We start from the raw sequence: 14,763 nt of genomic DNA on the forward strand, positions 1-14,763 counted from the left end.
ACTGAAACTGCCATTTAAATGTCAGGCTTGCAGAATTCCTACTCTGAAGCTGCTTATTTCTGAGCAGCCAAGGACCTCTGAATGAACAAACAAATGAAAAAACAAATGGAACTTTTCAGTGTTCAAAAATGTGACTTTAAACCTGAAGGTCTAATGTTTTAACAAATTCAGCAGCAGCTGAAATAAGTTCAAGTGGAGCTGCTGTACCTTATTCTCCTCCTTCCTTGCCCCGTTGTAATGCAGATTTATTTCAGCAGCCCGAGGTCTCTTGGTAGTGTTTGTGTGCTACCCGCAGGTCTGGAGTCCTCTATTCATTCGTATTATTTAAATAATAATACATATGTATAATCCTCCTTCCTCCTGTAACTGTTCTACTTGAAGAACCAATTAATTCCATTTGTTCCTTCCTGGTGTATTATTTCTTCTCTACAAGCTGGAATCCCTTTAGGATCCCTGTCTGCCCTTGACTGCTGATGATTTCCTTGGCTTTTCAATCATCAGAGCCTCTTCCCATGGATTTTAGAGCATTATTGTGATTGTCAATTTTAATAATGCAGGTTTCACGGCCTGTGCATACTGCAGGCCTTAAAAAAAAGGAAAGAAAAGAGAACAATCTCACTTTCCATGGCTTTAAAATAAACATTTTTTTAAATCTAAGTAACCAAATCTTCTATGTTGTATGTCCATATATTATGTGCTACATATACAACCAGTGACACTCCAAAGCTCTTCACTCCTTCTGTTACTGGTCTAAGCAATAGCCACAAAGTGCCTCAATCTTTACCCTTGAATTTAAAGAAAGAGGGCTTTGAGAAGAACAAAGCAGGTAAAGGATCAGCCACTTAAATGCCTTTAAACAGAAGGCACTGAGCATCAGTCATGTTTGAATCCAGAACCTGCTGAGAAATGGCACAAGCAACTGGATCTAATGAGGCTACCTTACATTTTTTTTATCCAAGATATTATGGATCACAGAATCATTTTGGTTGGAAGAAACTCTCAAGATCATTAAGTCCAACCATTAACCTAACTCTGGCACTAAACCGTGTCTTTAACTCCTCCAGGGATGGTGACTCCACCACTGCCCTGGGCAGCCTGTTCCAATGCCTGACAACCCTTTCCAGGAAGAAATTTTTCCCCATATCCAGTTCTTAATATCCAATCTGAACCTTCCCTGGTGCAACTAGAGACCATTTCTTCCCGTGCTAAATGACACTTTTCTCTTAATGCTCTGGCCCAACTTGCCAAGACCACTTCAAGTGCTGCTCTGGAGCTGAGAACAAGAGAGAGGTCAATGGGAAGTTTCTTTTCTTTCCATTATTTTGGCATCACTGGCCGAGGTAGGCCAAGCTCCTGTCCTGCTGCCTGCAGGATGCTAAGGTGCTCAGTTTTTGGTTTTTTTTTTAAACTGTTCACTATGGCAGTGCAAAATGAAGTGCAGACCAGAGATTCCGGTGACATCTGTCTGTAAATAAGCAGTGCATCTGCTGTCAGAGCCGCGCAGACACTGAAAAGCTGATGTTTGTGAAGTTATTTGGGACCAGCTGAGATTCAGCTCTGCCCTGGTTTTGTGCAAATAACAATTTCCAAATTAAACCCACCATGAGGTTCATCAGACCAAGAGAGAGCTCATAGGCATACTCTATCTGTGAGCTTTCAAATGCTGCCTTATTTTTTTTCCCTTTTAGTTACTGATCAACACAAGCAGAGCTCATCTGTTTTGAAGGAAGCTATTAAAAATGACAGCAAACTGCAGCCAGTTACGCCAGGTTATGGGAATGCATCACAGTCAGTCACCTAACAGTTAGTACCAGTACACCTTATAAATAAAACTAGCAACGTCCTATTACCACAGAAAATAGTGTACAAAAAGCACAGGGAGCAAAAGGAGAAGGTGAAAGGCTGGGAAGGAAAATGTTCTCGAGCATAGAAGTGCTTCCCTAAAATGACACATATTTTTTACATGGGGGATGAAGCTGAAAGGCGCAGACAGAGGCAAACAACAAACTATGGGCCGGCACAGGGAAGAGTCCTCCACCTCCTGAAGGTTCTCATGTTCAGCTTTCAGAATCCCAGGAAAAGAGGACAATTAGGTTTCATTCCAGTAATGGATGACTATTAAGCTAATTATCATATTACCAGAGCCCGGCATTTAGGTGTATTCACAGCTGATTGTCACATACAAACACATTTTTAGATATGAGACCATTCATGTCCATGTTTATGCTCCCACCACTTGTTGGTGGGTTTTAGCAAGCCATTTCCTATCAGGGCAGCTCAAGGATGAAGCTTCGTTCACCTTCTCTGGGAACAGCTGCTCCTGGTGACACGATCTGGAAATACACTGACCCTGCTCTGATTCGTGATGAATATGCACGTAGGAACATAAAAACTGTGGGCATGCATTTATGCACAATAATGCACACAAAATATGCATTAGGCTCCCTTGTAATGCTCATACCTACAAAAGGTTAAATAGCCCTAGGTGACAGAGAGCTATTTAAATGGACCTTTTTATAATGGCAAACAATAATGCATTCTGGTTACCTTCTGACATGGCTTACTTCTAGTCAGCATTAAGGAGAATTACTACCTGATTTTAATACATCTTGGTTCAATTTCGTGTGGGCTTATTGTCTTCTAATTATCAACACAACAATTTGATCTGCATCCCGATTAAGGCATTGCCCTGACTTCTAACACCGAAGCAGCGCCCGCGGTGCTGTGCTGATTTCTCAGCCAGTAAGCACTTTGCTGCCGTCTCGCATCCCCAAGGCACAAATAAGCAGATGCTGCATTAAAGCCTGTTTTACAAAACTGCTTCAGTTGTGATATACATTTTTAATATAATATACTGAGTGCATTACACTGAAAACTGCCAGGGCCAGTAAACTCATACAAATTCATTAGCAAGACCGGCTTCTCAATTAAGTCTAGCTGAAGACTAGATCTAGTTGAAAAGAATTGTCCAGAAGCAGCTGGAATGAGCGAGAAGCTCGATTGTGTTTGCCACACGTGAGCACGGCTTAGTCTGCCATTTCAGTTTTCTCAACATCAGCTGGAATTGTTTCCCATCAAGGACAAGCTCCACTGACCATTCCCTTCATCACGAAGATACTGTGGTTGGCTTGAAAGCTTGAATTTTCTACAATATTACTATTCTGAGGGTAAAAGCAGAGGTGCAGCTTTTCATACCCCAAATAGGTTCTGCATAGAAGACACGAGCAGCCAAATGTTTTGGAGCACCCACTGACATGCTTTCATTCATGGGTAGGTTTAAAGGATCAGAAATTATATCTTCTGTATTTGAAAGACAAGCCAAAGGAGAAAACAACATTTTCACTCTCTTTGGCTTATTTGCATTTCTTACCTACACTCTTCTCCCTCAATTGACATTGTCAGCTGTAGGATGACAACTGAAGAGCACCTCTGGAGTACTCTGCAGCTAATCCTCTACAATGCCTGTAAACTACATGGTGAATTGTTGATTACAAGAGGAGCTTTTAAAAAGCACACATTTCACCGTTCCTTCAAACAGAGGGGAATCTTTGTTGAGCACTTTGAAGAAACTCAAGCTAGCACAGGATTGTTATTCCACATTTGTTTAAAGAAAACACAGTGTAAAATATACCAAAAATTAACCCGTTCAGCAGCACACTGAGGTTTACGCAAAGCATCTGCTGGCTGCCTCTGGTAAAACATTACATTTGTCTTGTCAGTGTTCATGGCATAACTGGCTGCCACTGCTGAGAGCTGCGTTATGGCTGCCTTGTGCGACAGCTCACCTTAGAGGAAGAGAAGTTCTGTAACGCAACCTCCTCCACTCCATTTCCAGGATTGATGTCTTTTATGAAGCCCTCTGGCACTAAATCTTTCCAGTCAATAACAATGCAACCATAGCAAGGGGGATGAGAGTTAACGGAAGAGCTTTCTCTCCCTTGCTACTGTGGGGTTTTTTTTGTTTGTTTCTTCTGTACTTCACTATATTCCTTCACTGTCGCTTTTGGACGTATCCAGCGCACATCCCTGAGTGATGTTCCCAAAGGGTGATCACCAGGCCAGGGTGCTCTGCACATCTTCTCCCTCTCTTCTTTATCCAGATTGGAAGGGACCCACAAGGATCAGAGTCCAACTCCTGTCCCTGCATATGACAGCCCCACAGTTCACACCACGTGTCTGAGGGTGTTGTCCAGTCTCCTCTTGAACACTGTCAGGCTTGGGGCTGTGACACCTCCCTGGAGAGCCTGTTCAGTGCTCCAGCACCCTCTGGGTGAAGAACCTTTTCCTCATGTCCAACCTAAACCTCCCCGGCACAGCTTTATGTAAGGACACAATCGTGAGAGTGTGTGTACTTTTGTCTCCAAGGGATGATGGCACCTTCATCATATTTTTTTCCCCCTCATGGAGGTTGCTGGAACTTTCAGTATGTTTATAAGTTCAGCTGAGACATCAAGCTGAACTGCTCTAACCCCTTACGGATTACACTAAAAGTGACACTAGGTCCTAAAAAACACAAAGAAATTTTATTGCCTGTCCCATGCCAGGACACTGCCATTAGACAAATGACATGACTAAGTGACTTCTCTGTGCCACTAAGACTGGAATTTGCAGGGATTTACACAGCAATACTTGTATCATACACGCTAGTACCTACTACCACTTTACAAGTAGTTGGGCATTAATTTAACCTGACCTTAGCAACTTGTGCCATCTGATAGTTCCCCATGTTGTTCACCTGCTGTCAGATCAGAGTCTGCTAAGGATCTTTTTTCCCCCTCTACATCCCTTCAATTTAATCACATTTCACCAGTTAGCATTGCAAGGCAATTAAATACAGAAACAGCAGAGATGACTTTCTGAGGCCCTGATCCTGAAGTCACAGCACTTTTAGAGGAAGGGAGAAAATGCAAATTATATGTCTCACCATCACACATCATCTAAAACGGGGGTGCATATTCTTCATTACATGGATTGCACAAGGAATCTCTTAAAGAAAGAAGAGATTTCTGAAATGTCTCAATCATTAAATAAAACAAAAGATGGTTTGTACCACCATTTTTCCTGCCCTCAGCAGCTGCTAAATTCCTTCGTTAAGATAAAGCAAAATTTCCCCTTCCTATGAATCAAGTTAAAAGGAATTAAGCAGAAAGACGTAAAGATGAAAACAGGAAAATATAATGAAGTAGCCTGGCGAATTTCCAGGTTACTATGTGTACAGGTTTCTTCCCAATTGTTTATCAGCTCTGAACCTTTCTGTGTTCTATGTTTATAACTGTTTTCAAATAACTATAATGCTCTAGAAAATTCTGTCAGATAGTCTTTCCCATACATAAATTACAGACAGATTTTCTCAGTGTTGCTTCCAAATTAATCATACTTTTTTGCCCACCCTAGCACTGGCTTGAGACGGTAACAAAAAATAGATTATTCTCAATCTAGTTGACTTCTATAAAACAGTCTTAGCTTCAAAACAACTGCCGGTGAAATCAAAAGGATCTCTTTTAATCAGCAAATTTTGTAGCACAGGAGTTGACCTGGAGATATTTAAACCTGAAGGCAGATGGATAGGCACAAAGAAACCATCAAAATACCTGTGGGAGATTGCCCAGCACTAGTTCATGCCTGTTAAAACAGTTGTTTTCAAGTAGTAAGAACAAATGTCCTAAAAGCAAAACCTTTCACTTCATACACACTATTGTCAATTAAAAAATGGCTCATGGTATTGCTTTCAAATAAAAAAAAAATCCAGGAAAATCCTCCTGAAGAATATAAGGAGAATTTCAGCCCCAAAGCACCTGTCATCCAACTGAAGACATCCAGAAAAAAAGTACTTTCTGGCAGAGGAACTAGAGCATACTGCAGCTTTCCAACCCAAATCCTTAAGTAACACTAATGTGTTCAGATACAGATTTATTCTACTGGTTCTCTCCATGTAAAATGCTCTCTTTTTGGGAAAAAAAAAAATTTAAAAACCCATCTTGCTGTTGTCTATAGACACTACTTAGGCATTTGCCACCCCCGCCTTTAGGAGAATGCTTGAGATTGAGGGCCTCAGTTTTGATCCACCCCACAGGATACAGCTTGAGGGAGGATATACCATATGAACAGTAAATGAAAAATCAAAGGAAAACACCCAAGTGCGTTTTTTCAGGACCCAGCACAGGCAAGATGTGAGCTCCCCCTGCTGACACCAGACAACCCTGCCTGCGCCAGCCACCACCATGGTGAGGGGACAGCCACTGCCAGCAGGGCAGGAGGAACAAAATCTTGTGAAGAAACCAGAAAGAGCTCCAACAGCAAGGATGGAGCCAAGCTTTGCACCTAAGATGTCACGGTTTGACCTCATAATTTGCTGAGCACCTTCACTTCCTTTTGGGAAATGTATAGAATCATATCATAGTTTGGGTTAGAAGGGACCTTCAAAGGTCCTCTAGTCCAGCCCCCCCTGATGGCACCTCATACTCACCATGGGAAAGCTCACAGTTGGCAAATACTCAAATCCTTAAGTCCTGGGGTTGTTACACAAGGGCAGGGGAGTGCTCTGCACACTGCTAGCAAAAGCCTTCAGAGAGCCAAGGAAGAAAGAAAAGACTAACAAAAACTTTTAAAAATTTTGAGAAAACCTGCACCAAAATCTCCTTAGACATGTATCCATGACTAAGCATCAGAACTAAATTGCTGCTGTACAGAGGGTGCTGCTTGCTGGTCACGGTCTAAAAGCACTGATGCAGCAATAAGCACAGCTTAATTGCTGAGAAGCTTACCTATAATAGCAGAATTTTCAGTCAGGAACATGTGAAAGCCTGTAGGCTTTGGAGCAGTAAAAGAGAATTGGGGTTGTATGGTGGCAGAACAAAGTCTGCTGAAGAGTGTTGTATTTTCTGCCTTTGATAGGGACTTTCCAGAGCTGTCAGCTGAGCTGCAGAATTAGAAACCTGACATTGCAGCAGTCAGTTTTTAGATTTCAAGCTGTTCAAATGACTTGTCTCCAGGGAGGAATATCTAGTGTGCAGGAATCGATAGCAAAACAGGTAAAGATGCCAGTGAATGGGGGCAGCCACCCCAACACCTTGCCCCAGCCAGGCAAATACACTGAAAAAGAGTTGTGGGAGAGGATGACAGAAAGGCATGCTCCCTCTTTGAATCAGTATATGAGACATGCTATAGACTATTCACTAAATTTGTGAGATTGCAGCTTGATTATATTTGATTCCACATTACAGATTGATCTTTCATACGCCCTCAGTTCACACTATGCCAGTGCTCCAAGCCACTTGCTGAAGAGATTATATAAAAGCCTATTTTATCGTATCTTCACCCCTGAATGCATTACAAGTGACATCGCTTAATTTTAGCCAATCTGAGCAGCTAATTAGATGTAAACAGATTGAAAAATTGTACATGCAGGACAACTCATTTTTCAAAAGGCCACTAATCTAAACAAACCTGAGTCCATCAATTCACTTCAACGTTTGTCTAAATGAATTACAGCATAGACTTGTCCTGCACTAGCCTTGTGATTCATATAACTGGCTCCCTCTTCTTTTGATGAAAAATCTCAGGCACTTTACAAAAGAGTAAGTGGGATGGTTTGACTGAAATGGAGTTCAGTTAGAAACTTTTCTTTCCTGTAGCTAGCACGGTCATTTGTTTTGGATTTAGTATGAGATAATGTTGCTTTTCTCTGGACTAGAGTTAATGTTTTCTTTCAGCAGCTAGCTGTGTTTTTGAGGCTGTACAAAAAGAATTTAAGAACTTAGTGATACTTCAGCTGTTGTCAGGGAGACCAAAGATGACTTCAGCCATCCAGCTACAGGTGCATATTGGTAGGAGAGGGCCACAGGTGGGACAGCACCTTAGACTGACACCCAGACTGATCAGTGAAATATTCCCTAACATTAACGTGATGCTCTGTATATAACTGGAGCTATATACCTATACAATTAAATAATTTACGGCTTTTCCCATTAGTTAGTTGTGTTCTATTGGGAGTTCAGTGTTAGTTCACCTTTTGTCGTTCTGCCGTTTCGCAGTTGGTCTTTGGACCTTTCTGCCTTTTGTGCCCCCACTTTGCCCTCTTGCTGGGATTGTCCATGTGGAACCAGAGCGCGTTCCTTTCCAGCACTGTTCATGGCAACTGGAGTATCATGAGGGATTGCACTGAGTATAATTTATTTCCTTTTATACTATTATTAGTATATTATTAATATTTTTTTGTCTTATTATACTGCTTTTATCTCAATCCACAAGTTTCCCCCTTCCCTTTCGATTTTTCCCCTACCTGGGGATACAGAGGGAATCAGAGAGTGGCTATCATGGTCCTTAGTTGCTAGCCACGGTTAAACCATAAGTTATTTGTTTATCAAGGCTCTATTATAACAAAGATGAAGATGCCTCTCTGTCTGGATCTAGTGGACAACGTGTATGAGCCAAAGCAATTACAGCCTACTCTGGTACCTTCTCTCTCATCTCCCAAACCCCATCACATACACTACTACATCAAAGCTGGGAAGGCTCTTTGTATTAACAGATGACGATCAAATTATATTTAATCATGATCAAGGTGGGTTCCAACCTCAGAGCTCTTTGGGTGCAATTCCTGCCCTTAAACCAGCAGAAATAGGAAGGAAAAGGATTCTGGATGGATCCTCCAGAAAGAGCTGGTGATCTTCCTCCTCCTCAGGACTCCCTCCAAGCACTATCTGGGTGCAGATCAGTAATGACACTGGGAACCAGAGCAGCACTCTGGGACAGACAGAAGCCCAAAGGGACCTGCCATGACTTGGATGAGACTGGGAGTAGCTGCAGTTACCCAGTGCCAGACAATATAAAGAAGCCTTAGGATGAAATGTAGTGTAACGTGGCCTATTTTTAAATACAGAGCAATTAGCAGAGCATTATGCATGAGGTTTTCCACTTGCTGCTAAAGCCCACATCTTTTCCATTACCTGCATATGTAAATGTACACAGTGAGATGAAAGGGGGCAGAGAGAAAAACACTTGTGTGGATTTTGAAATGAACAAACATATCCACATAATCAATGCCTTTCCAGACTGCTTAACACTCAGAAGTTGTGCTGAACAAAATAGGCTAAACTCAGTCTATTTCCTGTGTAAACTAATTTATGGTACCTAGAATTAAGGGTCCACTAAGCATCTGTTGTCACCTGCCACACAACAGTGGCCCGAGACTTTCAAATTCATCTTTGTTTCAGCAAAGCAATCTAAACATCCAAGTGTCAAAACCTCAAGTGACACAGAGTTGTACGTAACTTTTAATCACTAAAGGGAGATTCAGGTGAGACATTAGGGAGAAACTTTTCACACCAAGGGTGGTGAGACCCTGGCCCAGGTTGCCCAGAGAGGTGGTGGATGCCACATCCCTGGAGACATCCCAGGCCAGGCTGGACAGGGCTCTGAGCAACCTGGTCTGGGTGAAGATGTCCCTGCTCATGGCAGGGAGTCAGGCTAGGTGAGTTTTAAAGGTCCTTTCTAACCCAAACTATTCTACGATTCTACCAAGGCTACAGCTTTCTTTGTAGCATCACTGTTTCCAGGGAGGGCTTCCTGACCTCTCTGCTCTGGTTGTGGTTTGACGTTTGGCCCCATCAGAAGGCCTGCTCTTGCACCACTGTACCAGATAAATCACATTGTGTTGTGTCAATGAACTGTTCCTTTCTTACTTCCCCAGTTATATCTGCTGAGAACTTGATCTATGAGGAAAGTATGTGCCCACCCAGGTCACTGGTAAAACAAACAAACAGCATGAGGCTGACCCCCATGTTGTCCATGTGACAATGACAAATTCACTTATAATGACACTGTGAAAGGCAGTTCTTACTCCACTAATTGTGTACCACGTTAATTTTGCATGATTCTTGTTCCTTAATCATATTGTCAAGTAGTGGTATGCCAAATACTTCACTGACATCCACGTACAATATATCAATATTGTTGTCTTTATCAAGCAAACGTGCAGCTTCATAAATAACATTTCAATTAGTTGACAAAAATCTATTACATCAGCCCATATTGCTCAGCATTAAGTTCTCATTTATTTCTTTATTAAGCGGGTCTAGGTCTGCATGTCCTGCTTTACCTCAATCAACATCAGATTGACAGGCCTACAAATATCTGGATTTTTTTTTTCTTCTACTCTTTTTAATACTCACACACCTACCTCCTCTCAGACCTTTAGAACTTTCCCATGTTCTCAAACTTATAAAAAAACAACCTTAAAGTCCCTTAACTATCTCTCTTTGAACTCCTGCTAGGAAGATATTTGGGACTGCTGAGGTAAAAAGGGTCCTGCTTCAGTAGCCGCTTTCTTAATGGGTTTAAATAGGCACCATCATAATCTAACTCCCATGCAGCTAGAACAAATGAGATCAAGAAGTGCAAAGTATTAAAAAATATCATGTGAAATATCATGGAAAAGTTTTGACCTCTTGTTCCCCGAATCATATTTTCAAAATACAATTTGGAGTTCTTCCTATTGATCAGCAGTTTGGGCTTCTATTCAAGTATTCTCTTGAGCAATGACTACTAAAACACATTTTATGTGTTTGTTTTAAATGGAAAACTAAGCACCTTCTATAACACTATTCAAAAAACTCAAGCTGAAAGACCTGGGGCAACATCTTAAGGACTGGTGACACCGTACCATAGAATTTTAACTTCTCTGGAGTTGATCATTAATTGTTCTTGGGCTTGAACCACACTCATTAAGCTTGTCCTGTATGTGCATTTGCATAAAATAGGTGGCAATGTTCAGTTTGCTTAGTGTCTGGGAATCAGTCATGCCCTTCCTGAAGATAAACTCCCACTGACTTCAAAGAGAGCAGGCAAAAAGATCTGGTTTTATTTCTCAGTCTCTGAAAGGGAAGAAAGCCTCTCAGACAAAAGGGAATTTAAATATCCAATGCAGAATATATTAAATTTGCCAGATTCAGCTGAGGTCTGAAGTGTAAGAGTTAAAGAAAAGCGAGTACACGAACCTTGAGAAAGACTTGGCAGTTTCCATCCTATTTGTTCTTATTAAGATCTCATGAGAGCATCTAATAAAATCCTATGTCACGCCAAAAACAGTTCAAAGCAAGCACAAAGTGAATCAGATGCTTCAATCACTAAACCACAGAATATATAACCAAGAGTTGCACAAGGAGCTGAAGTAGTTCTGGTCATTCCAAGGCTGCCTTAGGCTCCACTTGTGCAAGACATTCAGAAGAAATACTTCAAGTCTATAGCATTTAAGCATGTGATAAGAATTAAGCATGTGCTTGAACACGTGTGCTTACCCCAGGAATTAAGGTGTTCATAGTAGAATTATAGAACAATTTGGGTTGGAAGGAGCTTCCGAGCTCATCCAGTGCCACCCCTGCCATGAGCAGGGACATCTTCACCCAGACCAGGTTGCTCAGAGCCCCATCCAGCCTGGCCTGGGATGTTTCCAGGGATGGGGGAATCCACCACCTCACTGGGCAACCTGGGCCAGGGTTTCATCACCCTCAGTGTAAAACATTTCTTCTTCATGTCCAGCCTGAACCTAAGCGTGATGGAGCCATGTGAAAGCTCAAGTAGCAGTTTTCTTCCCTATGGAAGAACCTCCTGCATTGGAAAGCGAAACGGGCTAGATTCACCTTTCACTGTCATCACAGCTAATCTCCAGTGACTCCACAGTTGTCACAGGGAAAATTAATCCAGGATAACAGAGAAGCAGCACACAAATCTAGTCGACTACATCTCTCTCTTGCTGTGTTTACAATAACAGACCAATAAATGAGTATTTATGATCAGATGCCCCCTTTTTAATCTGTTCGCTACAGTATCATAAGATTTTGATGACTTAATTTTTTGTGGATTTACAGATTGCATATGATTAGACAGCATATTTTGGATTTCTTTTGCTCCACTTTGATGGGGACAGGCAATTTTGACTTTTAAGCAAAACCAGAGCATCCTCCGCATTTTTTGATGTAGGTGAACATCTTCCTTTCACCGTCTTGTTGTGTAGCTCTGAACTACTTAAAAGAAGTGCTAAAAACCATGAAAGACTGGACAATTTAGGAAAGAGGGTATGAATGGATGTCACTCCTACTTCTCACCTACGAAAGTCTGTGGATCCTTCTGGCATCTTCTGTTCATTTTCTTGGGTTTTGCATGAATGGCTGAAAATGGGTCATAAATCATTTGCTATGGTCAGCTCTTTCCCATGGTATTCTCAGAGTTCAGAGCCTGCTTGAGAGGAGCTGTGCATTCACACCAAGAACACAGCAAGGACTCTGGTCCATTAATGACAAAGCAAGTGCAGGGATAAAACACACCACTTTTCACATGATTTTTGCATTCTGATTTCAGAAGCAGCAGAAGGAGTAAGCAAAATGCAGGCAGAACCCAAGCAACTAAATCCAAAACCAGAATTTTGGAACAGGCTGTCCAGGGAAGTGGTGGACTCACCATTCCTGAAGGGGTTTAAAAGGTGTTTAGATGAGGTTCTTAGGGACGTGGTTTAATGTTGCAGTTGGACTTGATGATCCGGTGGGTCTCTTCCCACCTAAATGATTCTATGAATCTCCCAGGCTGGTACTTTATAAACCTGAAGAGCTTCAGGTCCACAGGAGCTGTGGGGATTTGCTGGAACATCTCAGGCAGGTGGGGTCAATTAGCTCAAGTACTTAGGTCAAATAAGAGCCTAGGAGGATTCCAAAAGCTGGTATTTCCATTGTTCGCATTCCTTCCTAGGGTTTCCAAAATGCCTAACGCTTCCTACCCTGCACAAAATGCCTGTGGTGGGCATGTGCCAATGCCAAAGTGCTTCCCATCTAGTCAACAAAAACATGGGAACTTCATCCTTTCCTAATTTTTAAAGGCCACAAAGAGACGTAAACTGCCTTTCCCCGACCTAACTCTTAAATAGGTCAGATGTGCACCAGCCCTGAAACAGAAGTCATGTAATCATGTTAGGACAGTGAAGAGCCTGAGCTAATAAACACAGCCTTTCAGAGAGCATATTGGTTTGGGCTCAGTGCCATGCTGAGGTCAACAAGGTAAAAACCTGTTTAACAAAGGAGACGTATATTTGACCATACACAGTCAGGTCAACCACTGAAGATTTAAACATTCCCTCCAGAGGTATTTACCCTGTCAGTGAACGTCGCTTATAGTTGATCCTGTACCTTCAGATGCTGCTTTAAATTATACGTCCCAAATGAAATTAGAGTAGAAGCAGCTTTCCTGTTGCCTTATTGCAGTTGATGATAGCGCATGGGGTCAGCAGATACTCTAAATTCACATGAGAGAAGCCTGTTATCACCCGCTACACCCAGGCAAAGAAAGGACAGGATCTGTACCTCAAAATATGAATTCCCTTTCTTTCAGAGGTTAAACCAGAACTCTCTCAGATTTTTCCCATATATTGAGAATGTGTGCTTATCAACATTGCATTTTTTACGTTGTTTCATTCAAACCAATACACACTCCAAGTTTTATGGTGTATTTTGGCTCAAGTGTTGTTGCTAGGACAGTGTTTACAGCAATATTCATTGTGTTCTGCGTAGCCCTGCCCATCAATCAACCTCGTAATAAAGCAGAAAGGGAAATTGGTGGAAAAGCAGCAGAGCTGCTGAATTCAAGTTAGTCATACAAAACTCCTATGGAGACAAGTACAAGAGCAATTGGGTCAAAGTAGTCATTTGCCTGTTGATTAAAGCAAGAAAAAAATACACGTGCTGCATTATAGTTTTGCTTAAAAATAACAATATAGGCTACAAAGTGTTAATTTTTTCCTTCCTGTTTTCTCTGGGTTAGCATCTCAAGATGACTACTGCTCCATACTGATTTATAATATGTATGTGTTTACTCACACGTCTCTAAGCCAAGAGGAAAGGCAGAGTAGAATTCCAAATCTACCATTAAATCTATGTGTTGGCATCTACAAAGAGCTGCAAGACTTCAATTTTTCTGGGTAAGACTGAAGGGATAAACCAAAAGAACAAACAAACAAGCCATTCTCATCCGTAAAATAAGCATGCAAAGAGAGATGGGGAAAAAATACGGTTTGTAAGGCTGTTGATTTTCAGGTATGTATACCATGGCAAATTAGAATAACTTTAAGAACAGTATAAATGCAGATGCTTTCTGGACTACATATGGGTCTGCTGACAAACAGCATGGTTCAAAAGACACAGCACTGTTTTGGCTCTGAAATGGCATTTGTTATTCCCAATTCAGTCACTGAATTCTGATGCAACTTCCAGCCTTTGCCCAACTTGGATATCCAGACCCTGCTTCACAGATTTTATTCTCTCCCTTGCCGTGAAGAAGTGCCTCACAGTATCAGGGTGCACCACGCTGGAGCCCTAATGTTATAATTAGTGTCTCTAGATGCTACTGCAAAATAAATGGTGATGGTGATGTTGATGAATTATGACTTGTTTTTTCATTCTGCTTTTGTCTAGATCATAAAGAATTAACACAAAAATCAAACAAGGATAAGATCTGCCTGCCCAGGGGCCCCATACAATTCCCACTGAAGTCAGTAGGACTTGAAGGTAAATTGAATGAGGCTCTGAAACTAATTCAATGTAGGTACTTATACGCTGCCGTATCACAGAAACACCTTGCGCAACAGGCACCCACCGTAAATCCATCGGGCTGTGAATGCAAGCCAATCCACAGAGCTCAAAACACAGACAGCACAGGGAGGGGGAAATAAGTGTTAAATGTAAAAAAGAAATCAAAGAGAGATGTTCTGAGCACATTAAG

The 14,763-nt window shown here is 41.6% G+C and overlaps 1 protein-coding gene across 1 annotated transcript in view; it reads right to left on the minus strand.

Annotated features, from left to right (window-relative positions):
* The window catches only part of TMEFF2 (transmembrane protein with EGF like and two follistatin like domains 2), a 126,327-nt gene that overhangs the window by 98,290 nt on the left and 13,274 nt on the right, over positions 1-14,763 (minus strand). The window lies entirely within an intron of this gene.

Source organism: Patagioenas fasciata, chromosome 7, assembly GCF_037038585.1.
Source record: "Patagioenas fasciata isolate bPatFas1 chromosome 7, bPatFas1.hap1, whole genome shotgun sequence".
NCBI classification, from domain to species: domain Eukaryota; kingdom Metazoa; phylum Chordata; class Aves; order Columbiformes; family Columbidae; genus Patagioenas; species Patagioenas fasciata.